This window comes from Pan paniscus, chromosome 14, assembly GCF_029289425.2.
Source record: "Pan paniscus chromosome 14, NHGRI_mPanPan1-v2.0_pri, whole genome shotgun sequence".
Taxonomy (NCBI): domain Eukaryota; kingdom Metazoa; phylum Chordata; class Mammalia; order Primates; family Hominidae; genus Pan; species Pan paniscus.
In genome coordinates, this window is record NC_073263.2 from 23,031,396 (window position 1) to 23,050,733 (window position 19,338).

At 43.8% G+C, this 19,338-nt stretch overlaps 1 protein-coding gene across 4 annotated transcripts in view; it reads right to left on the reverse strand.

The window, feature by feature from the left end:
• SACS (sacsin molecular chaperone) overlaps window positions 1-17,907 on the reverse strand; it is a 103,389-nt gene extending 85,482 nt beyond the window's left edge. Inside the window, exon 1 of one of the 4 annotated variants that reach the window (XM_034936452.3) lies at window positions 17,760-17,907. The gene's annotated coding sequence lies outside the window, so the exon portion shown is untranslated. Of the gene's footprint in view, window positions 1-17,538 lie in introns of all 4 variants that reach the window. The other 3 variants (XM_034936449.3, XM_063595916.1, XM_034936450.3) reach the window with 3 other exon arrangements.
• Between the last annotated feature and the right edge of the window lie 1,431 nt (window positions 17,908-19,338).

Genomic DNA, 19,338 nt, shown 5'->3' on the forward strand with positions numbered 1-19,338 from the left:
CTTTACTTAATATTTATTTTTCCCAAAATGATATTTTAATTAAATAAATGTATTATGAAAAGAAACTTTCCATCTACTATAAATGGAAACCCAGTACCACAAATAGAGAATAACTTTAAAGATAAATAAAATGAATACAAAATGACTCATTAAATGCTGATCGAAGTGCCTGCTGAAAACACTAAGTCTTTAACCTGCTCTTTGTTATTAAAAATGGAGATCAGTAAATTTATGAGAAAATGTATATCCTTTAATGATTTCATCCAGAAGGAAGGAAAGCTAAAAATTAATGAGTTAAGTATCCATTTTAAGAATTTAGGAAAAAGGCCGGGCGTGGTGGCTCACGTCTGTAATCCTAGCACTCTGGGGGGCTGAGGCTGTTAGGTCACCTGAGGTCAGGAGTTCGTGACCAGCCTGGCCAACATGGTGAAACCCTGTCTCTACTAAAAAATACAAAAAATTAGCCGGGCATGGTGGTGTGTGCCTGTAATCCCAGCTACTCGGGAGGCTGAGGCAGGAGAATCACTTGAACCCACTAGGCGGAGGTTGCAGTGAGCCAAGATCACGCCACTGCACTCCAGCCTGGGGGACAGAGCCGACTCCATCTCAAAAAAGGAATTTATGAAAAAATGTCTTGGGGATAAACCCAAAGAAAATAGGAAATAAAGATGAGAGCAGAATTAATGAAAGAGAAAACAAAGATACAATGGGGACTATCAGCAAAAATAAAAGTTAATTCCTTAAAAACACTACTAAAATTGGCAAACTTCTGGAAGATTGATTAAGGTAAAAGAAAAAAAGTCAACCGGGCACCGTGGCTCACGCCTGTAATCCTAGCATTTTGGGAGGCCACAGAGGCCAGATCACTTAGGCCCAGGAGTTCGAGACCAGCCTGACCAACTTGGTGAAACCCCGTCTCTACTAAAAATATAAAATTGGCTGGGCGTGGTGGCACATGTCTGTAGTCCCAGCTACTCGGGAGGCTGAGGCAAGAGAATTGCTTGAGCCCGGGAGGCAGAGGTTGCAGTGAGCCAAGATCGCGCCATTGCACTCCAGCCTGGGCAACAAGAAACTCCATCTTAAAAAAAAAAAAAAAAGTAGAAGGGAACTTTTTTAAAGGGCAAATTAAATGGCAAATCTCATGCTTAGCAGTGATAAGGATATTTCTTGATCTCTATTTCTACTCAGCATGTATTGGAGGGGGCAGCCAGAACAAGACAGAAAAAACAAAGAGGAACAGGGAGGAGGGGAAGGAAGAGGGGAACAAAACCATCACTATTCATGGATAGAGTATTCAAAAAAAATTCATACAAACTGACAATGTTAATAATAGATTTTTTCAAGATTACTGATATAAGTTAAATTGCATTTCTACATACCAGCAAGAGTTTAAGAGAAAAGTATTTGTTAATGATAGACATTTATCAAGCAAGAAAAAAATGTTACCTTGGAATAATTATAATGAAAGAACTTACATAGGAATTTTAAGAAGAAAATCGATGAACTTTAATGAAAGACATTAAAAAGACCCTTTAAAAATGGAGTTATGTACATGATGAACTAGAAGATTAAATATCATTGAAATGTCAACTCTCCTCAAATTGATCTTGTAATTCAAAGCAATTTGAATCAAAACCCCAGCAACCTTGTAGAATAAAAACACAATAACCAAAGACACTACTTAAGAAGAAGAGGGAAGACTTGCTCTAGAAGATATTAAGCTTTAACATGAAACCATAATAATTACGTGGCATTCGCATGGGAACAATCAAAGAGAGTAAAAGGCTCAGAGACAGACCCTTGCATTAATGAGAACCTGATACATGAGAGAGGTATCAGCAGGGTTTAGTGGGGGAAAGCTGGGCCATTCCAAAAATGTTACTGGGGCAAGTGGTTAACTATATGGAAACAAGCACGAAAATTTATCTGAACCCCATACTGTGCACAAGTATCAATTCTAGATGATTAAGCACATAAGTGAGAAAATCAAACCTTAAAAATTTTAGAAGGAAGTGGAACACAATATCTTTATGGCTTCAGGGTAAATAAGAATTCCGTTAAAAAGAAATAGAAAGCAGTAACCCTCAAGGAAAGGATTGTTAAAATCAAACTACAAGGCCGGGTGCGGTGGCTCACACCTGTAATCCCAGCACTTTGGAACACTGAGGCAGGCGGAACCCCTGAGCTCAGGAGTTTGAGACCAACCTGGGCAACACAGCAAAACCCCATCTCTACAAAAAATACAAAAATTAGCCAGGCATGGTGGCACGCACTTGTAGTCACAGTTACTAGGGAGGCTGAGGTGGGAGGATCACTTGAGCCCAGGAGGCAGAGTCTGCAATGAGCTTAGACTGCATCATTGCACTCCAGCCTGGGAGTAAGATTCTGTCTCAAAAAAAAAAAAAAAAAAAAAAAAATTCAAGTTACATTAAAATTAAGAATTTCTGCTCACCTAAGGCAAGCTATATAAAATAGAAGACATCTGCCACACAGCAATCAGCAAAGGTTTTGTGTTCAGAATATAGAAAGAACTCTTGAAAATAAAAAAAGAAACAACCTAAGAGAAAAGCAGAAATTGAGGAACAGGCTCTAATTTATATTTATTCTTTCATATGGATAATACCTTCATTTAAATATAATACAAAGACTATCTCTGCTTGTAATGAAATAGTAATATACATTTAGTTCAACTTAATTTTTACTGTTTTCAACTACAGAAGTGCTTTTTGTTCCTTAATAATTATATGCTTAACATTATACAAGATTTTTAGACATATATGTTTGTTTCCCTTGTATATAAATTCTCATCTGATGTTTCCACATTTGAGTGCTTCAGTATAGCACCCATTTCTTTTTTTTTTTTTTTTTTTTTTTTTTTTTTACCTTACATGGAGTCTTGCTCTGTCTCTCCAGCTGGAGGGCAGTGGCTGATCTCTGCTCACTGCAACTTCCGCCTCCCGGGTTCTAGTGATTTGCCTGCCTCAGCTGCCTGAGTAGTTGGGATTACAGGCGCCTGCCACCAAGCCCAGCTAATTTTTGTATTTTTAGTAGAGAGGGGATTCACCATGTTGGCCAGGGTGGTCTCAAACTCCTGACCTCAAGTGATCCCCTTGCCTCAGCCTCCCAAAGTGCTGAGGTTAGAGACCTGAGCCAGGGTGCCTGACCAGAATATCATTTTTTGATCTAGCATTGCATTTGTGACTATCAAGGTGCCCATGGGTTTGTCTCCATGGGCGCCGCCCTCTTCCTAGGAGAGTAGGTGGGGAGTTTCTGTGCCCCCTCCCCCACCATGGGGAACTTGCCCTCTTGCACACGTGGTGCGGAAGGCGCCATTTTGGCCCAGTTGGGGCTGAGTAAGATGTTCTCGCTGCTCTGCTCAGGGCATGAAGATCTGGGGCAGGTGCAGGACTTGGGGCCCCAGAGAGTGCCACAATCGACTGCCCGTGGGAGTGGGCTGGTGCCTGGGAGCGAGAGCGCGGCCGTCCGGCGCCTGTGTGAGCCGACAGGGCAGCTCCGCCAGGGAACCAGGGGCCCATCCCGCTGGGGTCATGGGCGGACAGGCACGGGAGCTGAGAGAGGGGACCGGGCCTAGGCCACAGGCGCTCCAAGGAAGCCACAGAGCGAGCTAGTGGCACCCAGGGACTGCGGGAAGCTTCGGCAAGGTAAGCTCTGGCAGGGTAAGCTCGGGACCAACATGGGTTTTAGTGTCTTTTCCTAGTGGTGGGGAATTTCTACAAGGTGGGTAGGACGTGTTAAGGGTGCCCTTAGCAATTTGTAGGCCTAGAGGCCGTCTAGGAGAGGCCTGCAGTTCAGAGTCTCAACAGGGCTTGATGGGGCCTGCCATTTCATTTCGCAATGTGGTTCCTAATGTTTCTTGGGAAACCGGGCGTGTTATGTCTCCATGTCACCCTTTACTTCTTGGATTTCTTGGTGTGCGTGGTTGCCTTTTTCTCTTTTCTTATATTGCAATTTCGGGTCCCACATTTTCTTCCATTCTAATCTGTGCGTCTTCTATGCAAAGCCTGTGGTGGGTCTTGCTCTGGGACCAGCTGAGCAGCATTGCACTCGTGTTGGTTGTGGGAGTTTCATCGTTTCTGTGTGTGTTCAGCATTCTGTTGCGAGTTCCTTATCTTCAGAATGATTGAGAAATGTAGTTTTCAGTTTTAAAGAATATATATTCTTTGGGGAGGTGATTTTATTGCATTTGGCCAGAGAATACGTGACCATTCGGTCACTGAGGACTGGTGTGTACCCCTAGGGACTCAGTATCCACCTGGAGACTGGGTGTCCCCATGGAACCTGATGTCACTCTGGGCCTAGCTGCCCACATGGGTCCTGGATGTCCACCTGGAGCCTGATTTTTTCCCAGGGACCTAGGTATCCATTTGGGTCCTGATGTTCATCTGGGACCTGGTGTTCACCTAGGGCCCGATAGTCACCTGGGGACTGGATATATACCTGGGGCCTCATGTCCACCTGTGGTGTAGGTATCCACGTTGGGCCTGTGTGTCAATCTGGTGCCCGATGTCCACCTATGGATTAGATACCCAGCTGGGGCCTGCTCTTCACCTTGGACTTGGTGTTTACCTGGAACCTGATGTCCAGATGGGGCATAGATTATCTATGTGGGGACTGGTGTCTAGATGGGGTCTGACAGTCAACTGGGGCCTGGCCTGGTATTTTCCTGAGGTGTGACTGTGAACTTGGGGACTAAAGTCTACCTAGAATCCAGTGTCTACCTTGGGCCTAATGTTCACCTGTGGCCCAATGTAAATCTGGGGCCTGGTATTTAGCTAGGGCCTTGGTATTCACCCAGGGCTTGATTTCAGCTGGGCCCTGAAGTTCTCCTAGTGCCTAGTGTCCACCTGAGGCCTTGGTGTCAGTCTGGAACTGGATGTCCACCTGGGGCTTGAGTGTTTCCCGGTGCCTGAGGACTTCCTGGGCCTGGATGTTCACATGGGACCTAGATTGAACCTGGGGCCTGATGTTCATCAGGAGCCCAGGTATCCACCTGGGGAGTGGTGTCCACCCAAGACATTTGGAGTCAAGTGTCCACTTGAGGCCTCATGTCCACCTGGGGCCGGATTGTCCATCAGGGACCTGTTTTTTGACCAGGGACCTGGGTATTTACCTGGGGCCTCAGTGCCCACTTGGGGCCTGACATCCACTTGGGTGTTGGTGTCCACCAGGAGCCTAATGTCCACCAGAGTCCTGGGTATCCTCCTGGCACCTGGTGTCTGCCTGGGGCCTGGTGTCCACCTAAAGTGTGGGTATCCACCTAGGACCCGGTGTGCACCTAGGGCCTTTGTCCACCTTGGGCCTGTTGTTCCTCTGGGGCCTTGTGTCCACCTGGGCCCTGGGTGTGAGCGTGGTACCTGATATCCACCTGTGGCTTCCATAGCCACCTGAGGCCTGGTGGTCATTTGAAACCTGGTGTTCTCCAGGGGCCTGATGTCAACCTGAGGTGTAGATAGCCACCTGGGTCCTGGATGTCCAGCTGGGGCCAGATGTCCAGCTCTGGTCTAGGTATACCCCTGGGGCTTGATATTCACCAGGGGTTTAGGCATTTACTTGGCACCTAGCTTCCCTGTGGAGTGTGCCATCCCATGAGGATTGACATTCAGCTGGGGACTGGGTATCTGCCAGGGACCTGGGTATCCACCTCAAGCCTATTGTACTCCTGGAACCTGAGTATTTACCTGGGGTCTGATATGCACCCAGGCCTGTTGCCTACCTAGTGTCTTATGTTCCCCTTGAGCCTGGATGTCCATCTGAGTCCTCGGTATCCTCTGTGGGATGGCTGTCCACCTGTGACATTGTGTCCTGCTGTGGCACGGATGTGAGCCTGGTGCCTGATATACATCTTAAGTCCAGTGTCCACCTGGGGCCTGATGTTTACCTGGGGACTGATGTCCACATGGGAACTGGGCATTCACCTGCGGCCTGATGTCCACTGGGAATTGGATGTTGCCCTGGGGTCAGGGTATCTACCTGTGGCGTGGTGTTCACCAGGGGCCTAGGCATCCACCTGGGGCCTGTTGTCTACCTGGGGCCTGTTGTCTTCCTGTTCACTGTGGCCCTGGTATTTACCTGGGGCCTGGACATCCACTTGAGGCCTGAAGTTCAAGTGGGGCCTGGTGTTCAACGGGGGCCCATGTGTCAACTTGGGAACAGACATACACCGAGATGCCTGATATCCATCTGGGGCCTGGTTTCCACCTGGGGCCTGGCACGTACCTGGGGCCTAGTATTTACCTACGGCCTGGGCGTCCACCTATGGTGTATTATCTAAGTATCTAAGTAACAACGTTTGAGAGGTTATTAGGCCTATATATGAACATGCTACTAACTAGAAAAAAGCTATGTGCAAAGGAGCTTTGTGATGTACCTTATTATATTGTTGAATGGAACGTAACTTTTCATTAAACAAGTTCCTAACACGTTTTATAGAATCTAACAAATGAGATTTCAGAGGCCTATATATAAACATGAAAATTCGGCCCAATAACTAAAAACAAGCCATGTGAGAAGAAGCTTTGTGATGTGCTTTATTATATCACTGAATGTAACCTGTGTTTTTATTAAAGAAGTTCCAAACACACGTTTTATCGTTTTATACAACCTAAGGAATGACATTTCAGAGGCTGTTAGGCCCACATGTGAATATACAAATATTCATCCTTAATAACTAAAAACAATCTGTGCATGAAGAAGCTTTGTTATGTGGTATTTCAGATCACTGAATGAATGGAACCTGTGTTTTTATTAAACAAGTTCCAAACACACGTTTTATAAAACCTAAGGAATGACATTCCAGAGGCTATTAGGTCTTATGTGAATATTTGAATATCCATCTCTAATAACTAAAACAGTCTGTGTGCGAAGATGCTTTGTGATGTGGTGTTTCTTTTTTTTTTTTTTGAGACGGAGTCTCACTCTGTCGCCCAGGCTGGAGTGCGGTGGCACGATCTCGGCTCACTGCAAGCTCTGCCTCCTGGGTTCACGCCATTCTCCTGCCTCAGCCTTTGGTGTTGCATATAACTGAAAGAAACCTGTGTTTCTGTTAAACACATACTAGAAACACGTTTTGTAGAATCTAACCAATGACATTTCAGACATTGTTAGGCCTATATATGAACATATGAATATCCAGACCTATTAACTGGAAAAAAGCTATGTGCGAAGAGCATTTGTGATGTGCTTTATTATATCACTGAATGAAATGTGAGTTTCCATTAAACAAGTTGTAAAAACACGTTTTGTAGAACCTATTTAATGAGATTTCAGAGGCAATCAGGCCTATATATAAACATATGAAAATCCAGCCTTAATAACTAAAAACAAGCTATGTGAGCAGAAGCTTTGTGATGTGCTGTTTTATATCACTGAATGGAACCTGTGTTTTTATTAAACTAGTTCCAAACACACATTTTTTAGAACCTAAGGAATGACATTCCATAGGCTATTAGGCCTATGTATGAATATACAACTATCTATCACTAATAACAAAAAACAATCTATGTGCGAAGAAGCTTTAGGATGCACTGTTTTATATCACTGAATGGAACAAGCATTTCTGTTAAACGAGTTCCAAAAGGACATATTGTAGAATCTAAGTAATGACATTGCAGAGATTATTAGGCCTCTATATGAACCTACTAATATCCAGCCCTAATAACTAGAAACAGCTATGTGCAAAGAACATTTGTGATGTGCTTTATTATATCGCTGAATGGGACGTGAGTTTTCATTAAACAAGTTCCAAACACACATTTTGTGGAATCTAATTAATGAGATTTCAGAAGCTATTAGGCCTATATATAAACTATTAGGCCTATATATAAAAATACGGAGCCTTAATAACTAAAAGCAAGCTATGTGTGAAGAAGCTTTGAGCTTTGGGATGTACTATTTCATATGAATAAGAAGAACCAGTGTTTTTGTTAAACAAGTTACAAGCACTCATTTTTTAGAACCTAAGCAATGACATTTCAGAGGATATTATCCTATATATGAATATACGAGTATCCATCCCTAATAACTAAAAACAGCTTTGTGATGTGCTGTTTTATATCACTGAATGGAACCTGTGTTTTTATGAAACAAGTTTCAAACATGTTTTGTAGAATCTACAAAAATGACATTTCAGAGGTTATTGGGTTTATATATGAATATACAAATATCCACTACTAATAACTAGAAACAAGCTATGTGTGAAGAAGCTTTCTGATGTGCTTTATTATATCACTGAATGCAACTGGAATCTCCATTATACAATTTCCAAACATATGTTTTGGAGAATCTAAGAAAGGAGATTTCAGGCCGGGCATGGTGGCTCACGCCTATAATCCCAGAACTTTGGGAGGCCGAAGCGGGCAGATCACCTGAGGTCGGGAGTTCAAGACCAGCCTGGCTAACATGGAAAAACCCCGGCTCTACTAAAAATACAAAATTAGCCGGGCATGGTGGCGCATGCCTGTAATCCCAACTACTTGGGAGGCTGAGGCAGGAGAATCACTTGAACCCGGGAGGCGGAGGTTGCAGTGAGCCGAGATCACGCCACTGCCCTCCAGCCTGGGCAACAAGTGGGAAACTCTGTCTCAAAAAAAAAAAAAAAGGAAATGAGATTTCAGAGACTATTGTACCTATATAGATTTTAAGCCCTAATAATGAAAAACAAGCTATGTGAGGAGAAACTTTCTGATGTGCTGTTTTATATAAATGAATGGAACCTGTGTTTCCATGAAGCAAGTTCCAGACACATGTTTTGTAGAATCTCAGATATGACATTTCAGGGGCTATCAGGCCTATATATCAACATATGAACGTCCAGTTCTAATAACAAAAACCAAGCTATGTACAAAGAAGCTTTGTGATGTGCTGTTTTAAATCACTGAATGGAACCTGAGTTTCCATTAAACAAGTCCAAACACAGGTTTTGTAGAATCTAAATAATTACATTTCTGAGGTGATTAGGCCTATATATGAACATGTGACTATCCAGCTCAGTTAATTATCATGAAGATATGGGTGAAGGAGCTTTGGGATGTGCTTTATTATATCACTGAATGGAACCTGTTGTTTCATTGTATCCATCGGGGGCCTGGGCGTGAGCCTGGTGCTTGGTGTACACCTCAAGTCGAGTGTCTACCTGGGGCCTGATGTCCATCTGGACACTGGTGTCCACTTGGGGCCTGACGTCCACCTCGAGCTGGATGGTCCTCTGGGGTCAGGGTGTCCACCTGGGGCTTGATGTTCGCCAGGGGCCTAGGTATCCACCTGGGGCCTCCTGTTCACCTTGGCCCTGGTATTTACCTGGGGACTAGACATCCACTTGGGGCCTGATGTTCATCTGGGGCCTGGTGTTCAACTGGGGCCTATGTGTCCACCTGGGACCTGACATACAGATGCCTGATGTCCATCTGGGGCCTGGTTTCCACCCGGGACCTGAATGTACCTGGGACCTTGTGTCCACCTGGGGCCTGGTATTAACCTGGGCATCCACCAGGGGCCTGATGTTCAGCTGGGGCCTGGTGTCCACCTGGGGCCTATGTGCCAAACTGGGACCTGATGTTTATGCAGGGACTGGAGTCCACTTGACTAGGGCCTGGCATCAACCTGGTGTCTGATGTCCAGTGTCCACCTAGAGTCCAGTGTCATTTGGGGCCTGATGTTGTGCTGGGGCCTTGGTGTCCACTAAGGCCTTATGTCCATGGTGGTGGGGAAGAGGTGGGAATCCTTGTCCCCATGGGCCCTGCCCTCTTCCTGGGGAGAGTAGGCAGGGAGTTTCTGTGCCCCCACCCCTCAACATCCAGGAATTCACCCTTCTGCACACGTGGTGGGGAAGGCGCCATTTTTGCCCACTTGGTGCCCAGTTAAGTTGCCCCGACTGCTCTGCTCAAGGTGTGAAGATCTCAGGTGGGTGCTGGACTTGGGGCCCCGAAGCTCCACCCCGCCTGACTCCCTGCGGGAGTGGGCTCGTGCCTATGAGCTAGAGCATGGCCGCCGGGGGTCTGTGTGACAAGGCAGAGAATATTAGTATATACAAAATTTTTATACAATGGAAATGTTACTGGTAGTAAAATTAAAATGCAGTACAATAAGATTACCTTGCAGGGGCATGGTATTTTAGATTTGTTAAAGTGATTTCATAGGGATGATCTTATTTCAGTCTCATAACAGCCTAGTGATTTGGTAGGGAATTGTGAATTTCATTATACAGACAAGGAAACTGGTGTCCAGAAGAGTCCAGCAACAGCCCATACTTCGTTTAAATCCCGGTGGCTCCCAGCTCTTCTTCCCCACAACTGAGTGCCTGACACAAGTATAGGACTTCAGTGAGCCCAGAAAATCTGAGACAGGTCTCAGTTAATTTATAAAGTTTATTTTGTCAAGGTTGAGGACGCGCCCCTTACACAGCCTCAGGAAGTCCTGATGACATTTGCCCAAGGTGGTCAGGGCACAGCTTGGTTTTATACATTTAGGGAGACATGAGACATCAATTAGTATATGTAAGAAGTACAGGCCAGGTGCGGTGGCCCACGCCTGTAATCCTAGCACTTTGGGAAGCCAAGACGGGCAGATCACCTGAGGTCAGGAGTTCAAGACCAGCCTGGCCAACATGGTGAAACCCCGTCTCTACGAAAATACAAAAATTAGCCCGGCATGATGGTGGGTGCCTGTAATCCCAGCTACTCGGGAGGCTGAGATGGAAGAATTGCTTGAACTCAGGAGGTGGAGGTTGCAGTGAGCTGAGATCATGCCATTGCACTCCAGCCTGGGTGACAGAGTGAGACTCCGTCTCAAAAAAAAAAAAAAAAAGAAGTACATTGGTTTGGTCTGGAAAGGGGGGACAACTTGAAGCAAAAGCAAGAAGACTGGAAATGGGTCAGATAGGTGATACACAAGTGGTTGCATTCTTCTGAGTTTCTGATTAGCCTTTCCAACGGAGGCAAATCAGATATGCATCTATCTCAGAGAGCAGAGGAGTGACTTTGAATAGAATGGGAGGCAGGTTTGCCCTAAGCAGTTCCTGGGGTGAGTTTTCCTTAGTGATTTTGGGGGCCTAAGATATTTTCCTTTCACCCCCTCAAACCTCATTTCCTTCTTCCTCCTTCTCTTTCTTTTCAGAAGAGGAACGCTGCTTCTACCCTACCATTTGGGGAGTAGCACCACCTGATGGAAGAGAACATTCTTCGGTCTTCTCCTCACCATGGCTTGAGAATCGCATAATCTCGCTGTGCCCAACTTTCCTCATCCCTAAACAGGGCCAGCTTGCCTTATCCATGAACTGTATCACCGCAACACCAAACTGAGCTGTGTTCTAACAGCATTTAGTCAACTGCAGACAGTTTTTGCAAATATTAGATGCTACTACTTTTGCTGATCTAATATTTTTTAACACATGAAGTGACATGAAATGTGTTCATGATATTCTCTGCCCACTGATGCATGACCTCCTCTCATGCTTCAGGGGTCAAAACAATCAGTGCTGTCCAGCAGCTGTTAGGGACAGGGGCTCCCCTCCTCCCCAGCTTGGAACCTCAAGCCACTGCCCACAGCTAGCAAGCAGATGTGCCACGCAGTGACCTCTTGGCCTTCCCAGCAAAAATATCCTATTTTGGCATATGGGCTTGACCCACAGTAGGAAAACTTGGCACTACTGTACATATGATCTCATTTAAGGAGTAGGAAGATAAACATGCCAGCTGCACTTACTCACTGATGGGAAAAGTTCTTTGAGTTACACAGTTTCAAACAGGAACAGCCAGGAGACTGGGGACTTAAATCATAACTATTGTATAAATAATGGGAGCTGTTCCCTGAGCTAAACGCCGCCCTTTGGCAGAGGTAGAGCCTTTTGGCAGAGGGAGGCAGGAGAAGAGTGTGGGAAGTGAAGAAGTTCCTGAGGTGACAAAGTGAATTGCACCGGAGAGAAGGGGGGATAAAGCAGCTTCCCAGAAACTAGCACAGCAACACCTGGCTGGTCCCCGAGGACGGGACAAGAAAGGCCTCTCCTGCAGGAATGAGATTAAAATACAATCAGGAACCACACGAATACTCTATCTCCTCTGATATGCTGTCTTGTCTGTTTGTTTAAGAGTGTCTTTGGGACTAGTAAAGCCCCTCTTCCCTGAAGGATTCCTTCGCTTTTCATAGTTTTCAGTGCTGCCATGTTCACAGACACACCTCTGCAGCTGCACCTGGCAGAATAGCTTGAGTTTCCCTAGAAACGCTCTTTGAGAAAGGAATAGAGGCAGAATTGCCCTTGGTGATCTCCTAAGAAATGGGGTCCATGTTCATCTGAAGATGGGAATGAAAAATTCATCCTTTTGGTTCAACCAAATTCATACATGGCCAAATCCTCTGGAATATGGTGAAAGCTGACCCTTGAAAGCCGCTAACATTACAAAAACAAGGAGCCAAATGCAGACAGACTTCAGGCCCACAGAACGCCTCCATGGGAATTATCAGCGAAGTAATCATCTCACTCTCCTAACTTCAGGAGAAAATATGAGTCAGCAGAGACTAAATTGGTTTAAAAATAGAATATTTGCAAAATGGAAAAGTCGGATGAATTCACGCTATAAATCAATAGACCTTTAAAGGTAAGGCACAGCAAGCATTTTGGATGACATTCATGAAAGACCTGTGTTGGCATAGTGTGCTGCAGGAAAGGTCGGGGGTCACCACAGCCAGTACCAGACCTTAAATATAATCCTGAAATTAAATATGTACGTAAAATAGTTTCTAGAGCACAAAAGGTGAAGGTAAAGGAGAGTGCTACCGATCTTTTGTGTGTGTGTAATAAAGATTTCGATGTAAAATGTACAACAGAAAAAATACTGTATTTCAATAATAAGAAAAATATATAAATTATTCCCCCAGTGCTCCAAATCCCTTCTGTGTCATACAAATCTTTCTCATCTACTTTGCTGAAAGTTGCTCAAGAATATCTTATTCACCTTTGACTCTCCTACTTAGGTTTATGGATACAGAAAGTATTCAATAAAGAGTGAATAATTTAGTCTCTTTGGCCAATTTACAGATAATAAAACTACACATATTTTGTTATGTAGTTTATCTGGCCTCAGATTCTAGCTTGTCAACTGGCAGAGCTAATTGTGGAGGCAGGAGGCTAGAAGGCTGGCACTGAAATAGAAACTCCCAGAGTCTTAGGTTTGCCTTCAAAAGCTCAATTATTCTCAAAGATAAAATTTTACATAAAAATAATATCACATATGAGTGAATTGTATGGTATGTGAATATCTCAAAGCTGCTAAATGAAATTTTAAAAATAGATTATATGACTAAAATATATTTGATGTTTAAGTGTCATTTCAGAATACATAATATCTTAATTGATATTATCTAATAATATTGACTTTTTGAAGGAAAAATAATATTCAATTATTTCTTTAAAAACTAATTCTTTGGGGAGGATTGACCATGTACAACCATGGCAGAGGCTCACTAAACTGTGATTCAGTCGTTGAGGTAGGGATTTTTTTTTTTTTTTTTTTTTTTGAGACGGAGTCTCGCTCTGTCACCCGGGCTGGAGTGCAGTGGTGCGATATCGGCTCACTGCAAGCTCCGCCTCCCGGGTTCACGCCATTCTCCTGCTTCAGCCTCCTGAGTAGCTGGGACTACAGGCGCCCGCCACCACGCCCGGCTAATTTTTTTGTATTTTTAGTAGAGACGGGGTTTCACCGTCTTAGCCAGGATGGTCTCGATCTCCTGACCTCGTGATCTGCCCTCCTGGGCCTCCCAAAGTGCTGGGATTACAGGCGTGAGCCACCGCGCCAGGCCCGAGGTAGGGATTTTTAACCTATCATGAATCCCATTTAAGAAGGAGGAAGCTGAGGCTGCAAGAGGTTAAGTGTCAGAACTAGTATGATGTGGAGCCAGGTTCCAAAACCCAGTATATCTTCCTCCAAATACATTAAAATCTTGGGTACTTTTTATTACTATTCTTAGCAGGGACTCTCAGGAATATGACAGTAAAATGAACATAGATCTGTTCTTTGTAATCAGGATTGTCTCTGGATGGTCACTTAGCATAAACATTTAATATAATATTGGCTGGGCTCACGCCTGTAATCCCAGCACTTTGGGAGGCTGAAGTGGGCAGATCACTGGAGATCAGGAGTTCAGGACCAGCCTGGGCAACATGGTGAAACTCCGTCTCTACTAAAAATACAAAAATTAGCCGGACGTGGTAGCAGTCACTTGTAATCCCAGCCACTCGAGAGGCTGAGGCAGGAGAATCACTGGAACCCGGGAAGTGGAGGTTGCAGTGAGCCGAGATTGCACCACTGCACTCCAGCCTGGGTGACAGAGTTAGACAACATCTCAAAAAAAAAAAATTAATAAATAAAACTAAAGGAATATTTGGTGTAATTGACAAAAAACTCATAAAGATTGGTTGTAATTTATGTTTGAAGCTTAAAGACCTAACATCCTTAAGCTCTAAGTAACTATCATTGATCAAGTAAAGCTCTGTTTATATCATATTGCCAAATTTAGCAAATAAAAATTATAAATATAAACATATATACCTTAAGTTTGAGTTTCAGATAAACCACGAATTATTTTTTAGTATGTTTATGTCTTATGCAATATTTTTTGTATTTTATCTTGTAATCCTATCAGGGTTTTTAAATGGTGAAATTTATCATTGCATTAAAAACAAGGAAAAAGGCTAAAGTAGTACTATGTGAAAATGTGCACAAATTCTAGATACGTATAGAATTCAAATACTCCTTTCTAGCACTTAGTACTTTAATGAGGTAAGGATTTAAATGATCACCAATAATTATATTAGGATGGCTTTGATTTATTTTTAAATGTCATTTCAGAACACATTAAAAGGCTATGTGGACTGTAGAGCCCTTATTTTCTGCCCCAGATGACAAACTCATGGTGTAATCTCGAGCAGAATATTTAAAACAAATGTTTGTCTGGATGTAAGGTTATTATAATTGGACCACAGATCTCCCCTGACAAAACCCAGAACCAACGTGTCACCTTGGGTTTCACATCGTCGTCAATTTGAAGTGCCTTGAGGGGGATACCATGGTAGGAACAGAGCTCAGAGTTCAGTCTGAGAACTCAGTGATGCTCCCCAAGGGAATCGAGTCTTACCATCTAGTCAGTCTCTCCTTTTACTAATAAGAAATACTTGGGGTTCTACTCTTAAGGTTGCATTTTGTAATCTGCAAAATGGGGCTGCCTGTTTCATAAGGCTATTGTAAGAATCAATGAGATAAAAGCATTTAATTTGATCAAATAATTGTTGTAAACTGAGGCTACCCCAAAGAGAGCTATCTGAATCATCTAGTCAGAACCTGAAGGAAATTGAAAGATTATTCTATGTCTCTTGCCTTAGAGATGACGTTAAAAGGCTTTCTAATTAGCACAAAGAGAAGTCAAAGCAGGGCTGGAGCCACACCCTTTGGTCCCCAATCCAGTGCTTTTCCCAACTTCGCTATGTTCCCCCTTAGGTAGGGGTGAAACGGCCTCTCCTAGACGTTAAAATCTTACACAATATCCTGAGTGTGAGTTAAGGAAAGGAAAGACGGCAGGAGAAAGACACATAAAGTAGAAATTAAAATAGTAACAGGATTGTCATTGCAAAGAGCAAATTGCCACCCAGGCTGTCCAAGATCAGAATAGCAATGGGAATTGTCCTGACTTCCAACTTGGCATCCTCTGCATCAATCACATTTAGTAGTCCTCATGTAGGCTCATGGTGGGAGTGGTCAATATCATCATCACTGCTGCTGTCTTAAAGGATTTAGGAAGAGTTGTACAAAGAGAATCCGCCTTCCTTCTTCCAAAGAATACTCCTATGGCAACATGGAAACATCAGCGTTCCTTTTATAGACAAGAGGGCTTAGAACAGTGTTTCATGCATAGCAAGAACTGAATATGTATTTTGTACTGATCAGGACTCATTCAGATGCACTCAGCCAAAAGTTCATTTCAAAATTTATTCCTTTTGGGAAATGGTGCATGAACCACTTTAGCATGCTTCACCATGGTGGTTAGGTAGATGGTGGACTGAGTGAGAAAACGACAAAACTCTTACTAAATAGTGACACTGTGTGAAGAACCCTGCTAGGCGCCTTCATACAAATCACCTGGTTTCAACCCTGTGACCATTAAGTGAATAATTGTGTCATCTCTGACACAGGAGGGAACTGAGGCTCACAGAAGTTATATGGATTGTCAGGGGCTGCAGAGTAAGGATGTGGTAGACCTGAGATTGGAACCCGGGGCTTCTGGGGGCAAGTCCTGCGTAAAGCAATGGTTTTGAGATGCTTCAGATGTAAGCAAACCTTGGTCTTCAAGTTCTATGATTGGACTTTTCTTCCTATTATGTGAAGAATAGAAAACACTTAATCATGGAAAAGTTCTTATAAACCAAGTAAGATTAAAGGAAAATAGGGTATGTAGAAAATCTGGCTTGCTTTGTTTGAAAGAGAGACTGAAGGAGTCTTTAAGATCCAAGGAGAAAAGAAAGAAAAAATTGCCCAAACAGCCCAGGAAGGAGAAGAAAGGATGAAAGGGACGGCTAAGGAGGATAGCGGAAAGGAAACTGGGGATCGTTGTCACAGCCCAAAGTGAGGCTTCAGGGCAAGATTAGGGAAGGCAGTCTGGATGGTCATAAGTAAAACTACTGGGACATCATGACCCTGCATTAACCTAGAATGAGTCTGGTTATCAATGGGCAGCTTAAGAAAAACAGAATGGCAAATCTACTTGTCATGTGACAAATAAAATGGGATTAAGTGTCAATTATTTATTATTATTATTATTATTATTATTTTCATCCATGACCTGTGAATCAATTACTTTTATCTGCACTGATGGAGAAATGAAGAGTTCCCCTTCAAAATAACTTCAGAGCAGCTTGCGCTTGGGAAGCACGTGGATTCAACCTGGCTTCTGCCTTTTACTTAAGCGGAATGGGCTTTATCCATCTTCAGGGGCAGAGAGAATTAAGATTAAAGCCAAAACAATTGATATGTTTTAATAGAAACAAATCCAGTCCTCTTCTCTGAGGTATTGACCTTGTTTTAAGGAAGAAAAAAAGACAGCGAGAGAGAGGTTTTGTTGCTAAAGCCGGAATACTCTTTCAAAGAATCTAATGATCGCTTATTAGAATAAAATTAAATATGTGAAATATTTTTTAACTAAAAGCAGGATTTTCAAATATTATATAAGATAACCATAACATATGGCATTGTTTGAAGGCATGCTGTTGAAAGTGAGAGCAATTCTGCAAATTAACCGTAAGCTACTTTAAGAATCCCATCTTACTGTTCAACAAGACTCTGGACCCCACGCTGTGTTACTGCAACAGCTCCATTGTGGCGGTGCCTGGCAACCCGGGTGGAAATTAAAATGACAAAGCGGCTAGTCCAGCATCTTGACCGCGGCAGATCTCTCTAGTCACCCTGCAGCCGCTCCTCACCCACAAATTCACAAGCAGCCAACCCAAACTGTACATTTTCAGAAGAGCTCATTACTCACAGCTGTACAGCACGCTGAAGGCCCTCTCGTCTCTGTCCTCTCCGAAGGCGGGTATGTTAAAGGAAAGTGGCCCCTTACCTCCCCCAAGCAGCTGCAGTGGCCGAGCCCTGGTTTCCCAAGGCTCAGGGGACGGATGGCCAACAACACCATGGAGCCTGCCCGTCCCCAGGCCGCTCCTGCAGCTGCCCTCGCTGGCCACCCAGCTGGAACCTTGGACTTACTGGGGGCTGTGGGCATCAGGGTCTCTCGGCCTTTGTTTTCCTCCAGTGCCATCAGCAGTTCCCAGCGTGACTGTCCCGCAGCCGCACTGGGTCCAGGCGGCTCCTGCCGCAGTCAGTCGCTCCCCCTACCCAGCAGCCTTTTTTTTTCTTCTTAAAGAGACAGGACTGTCATCAACCTTAGGTGTCAATAATGCTGCAAGTGCAGCATTGTCGTTCATTGTGGGGGTGACAACCAACCACACGTTTTTGTTCTCTTCACTTGCAAAGGCTAATTTTTAGCAGTAGGTATGGCTAACAGAAGACTGGCTCTATTAAACACCAGTTGTGTGACCTTAGACAAGTCACTCATGGGTCTCGAGTACCTCATGGGAAATGAAGACCTGTGACCTGGTAATGTTGTAGCTCACAATCTGCTTTTTGTATGTTATTTGGAGTTGTTTATGAGGTTCCAATGGTTAAAAAAAAAAGCATTCACTCAAAATGTGTTGTAAACTGTGAAATGCTATACAATTGATCCTGTTCTAAGTTGAAATTGCTAGTCTCAATTTAATAATACAAAATATTGTAACTCTATTTTCTTGCTTCCTCTGATGGGGGATGTGAAATACCACCAGCATTTATTTCATTTCGGCACACAGCTATCCTGCCACTGGCCTGGGTACATCATATTCCTCATGATAGTCTCCTAGTAGAACTGCCTGCTTTATCCATATAAATCTAGAATTTTGGCTTATCTGGAAATACTGGATCTCAGAAGCTTCTTATTGCTTCGTTCCTGCGGAAAATTCCTCTTAAGTCAGTTCAAACAACTCCAGACCTGAAAAGGCTCAAATGATCTCTCCTGGGAGAAGACCAAAGCAAGCCCCAAATGTCAGCAGCAACTGGGGAAGGAGAGCCCCTGCTTCTTGTACCTGGCCCTGCACTGGTCTGACCACATCTAATGGTGTCTCCTTCACATCCTAGACTCACAGATTTGTGTACATATTATTTCCTGGGAGATAGGTGGGAAACTTGTTCTAACAAAAGGACTGAATAATCACAAACAAAGCACGTTTCTATTGGGGAGAAATGGTGTCTTGCAGGGCCTTTTCATTGAGCTCTCACTATAGCGCCGTGTGGACCAACAGGCCCTCGGTGGCATGCGCCTGTGGAGTGAGCCTGCCTCTCTGAGGCTACCACCATTCTTACATGGTTCAGTTGTAATCAGTTTAATTCAGCACACAAATATTGAGCACTTGCTTGTTCCTGGCATCAGCTAGACACCGTAGACTAAACGGTGAATACCCAGTATGTTGCTCCCCCAGCAGGCTCTTCTACTCACAGCTGTAAACCATTACACCCCCAAAGGGAAAAGTTATAAATAACTACATATATATAAACTATATATATATAATATATGTATAGTTTTCAGAAAGGTTAGACGATTTTGCCTACCTACTCACACTAAATAAAAGTATCCAGTGAAATATTGATTATTCAGAAATAGTGTTGCTTAGCCAGGTGTGGTGGTACATGCCTGTAGTCCTAGCAACTCGGGAGGCTGAGGAAGGAGGATTGCTTGAGGCCGGGAGTTTGAGAC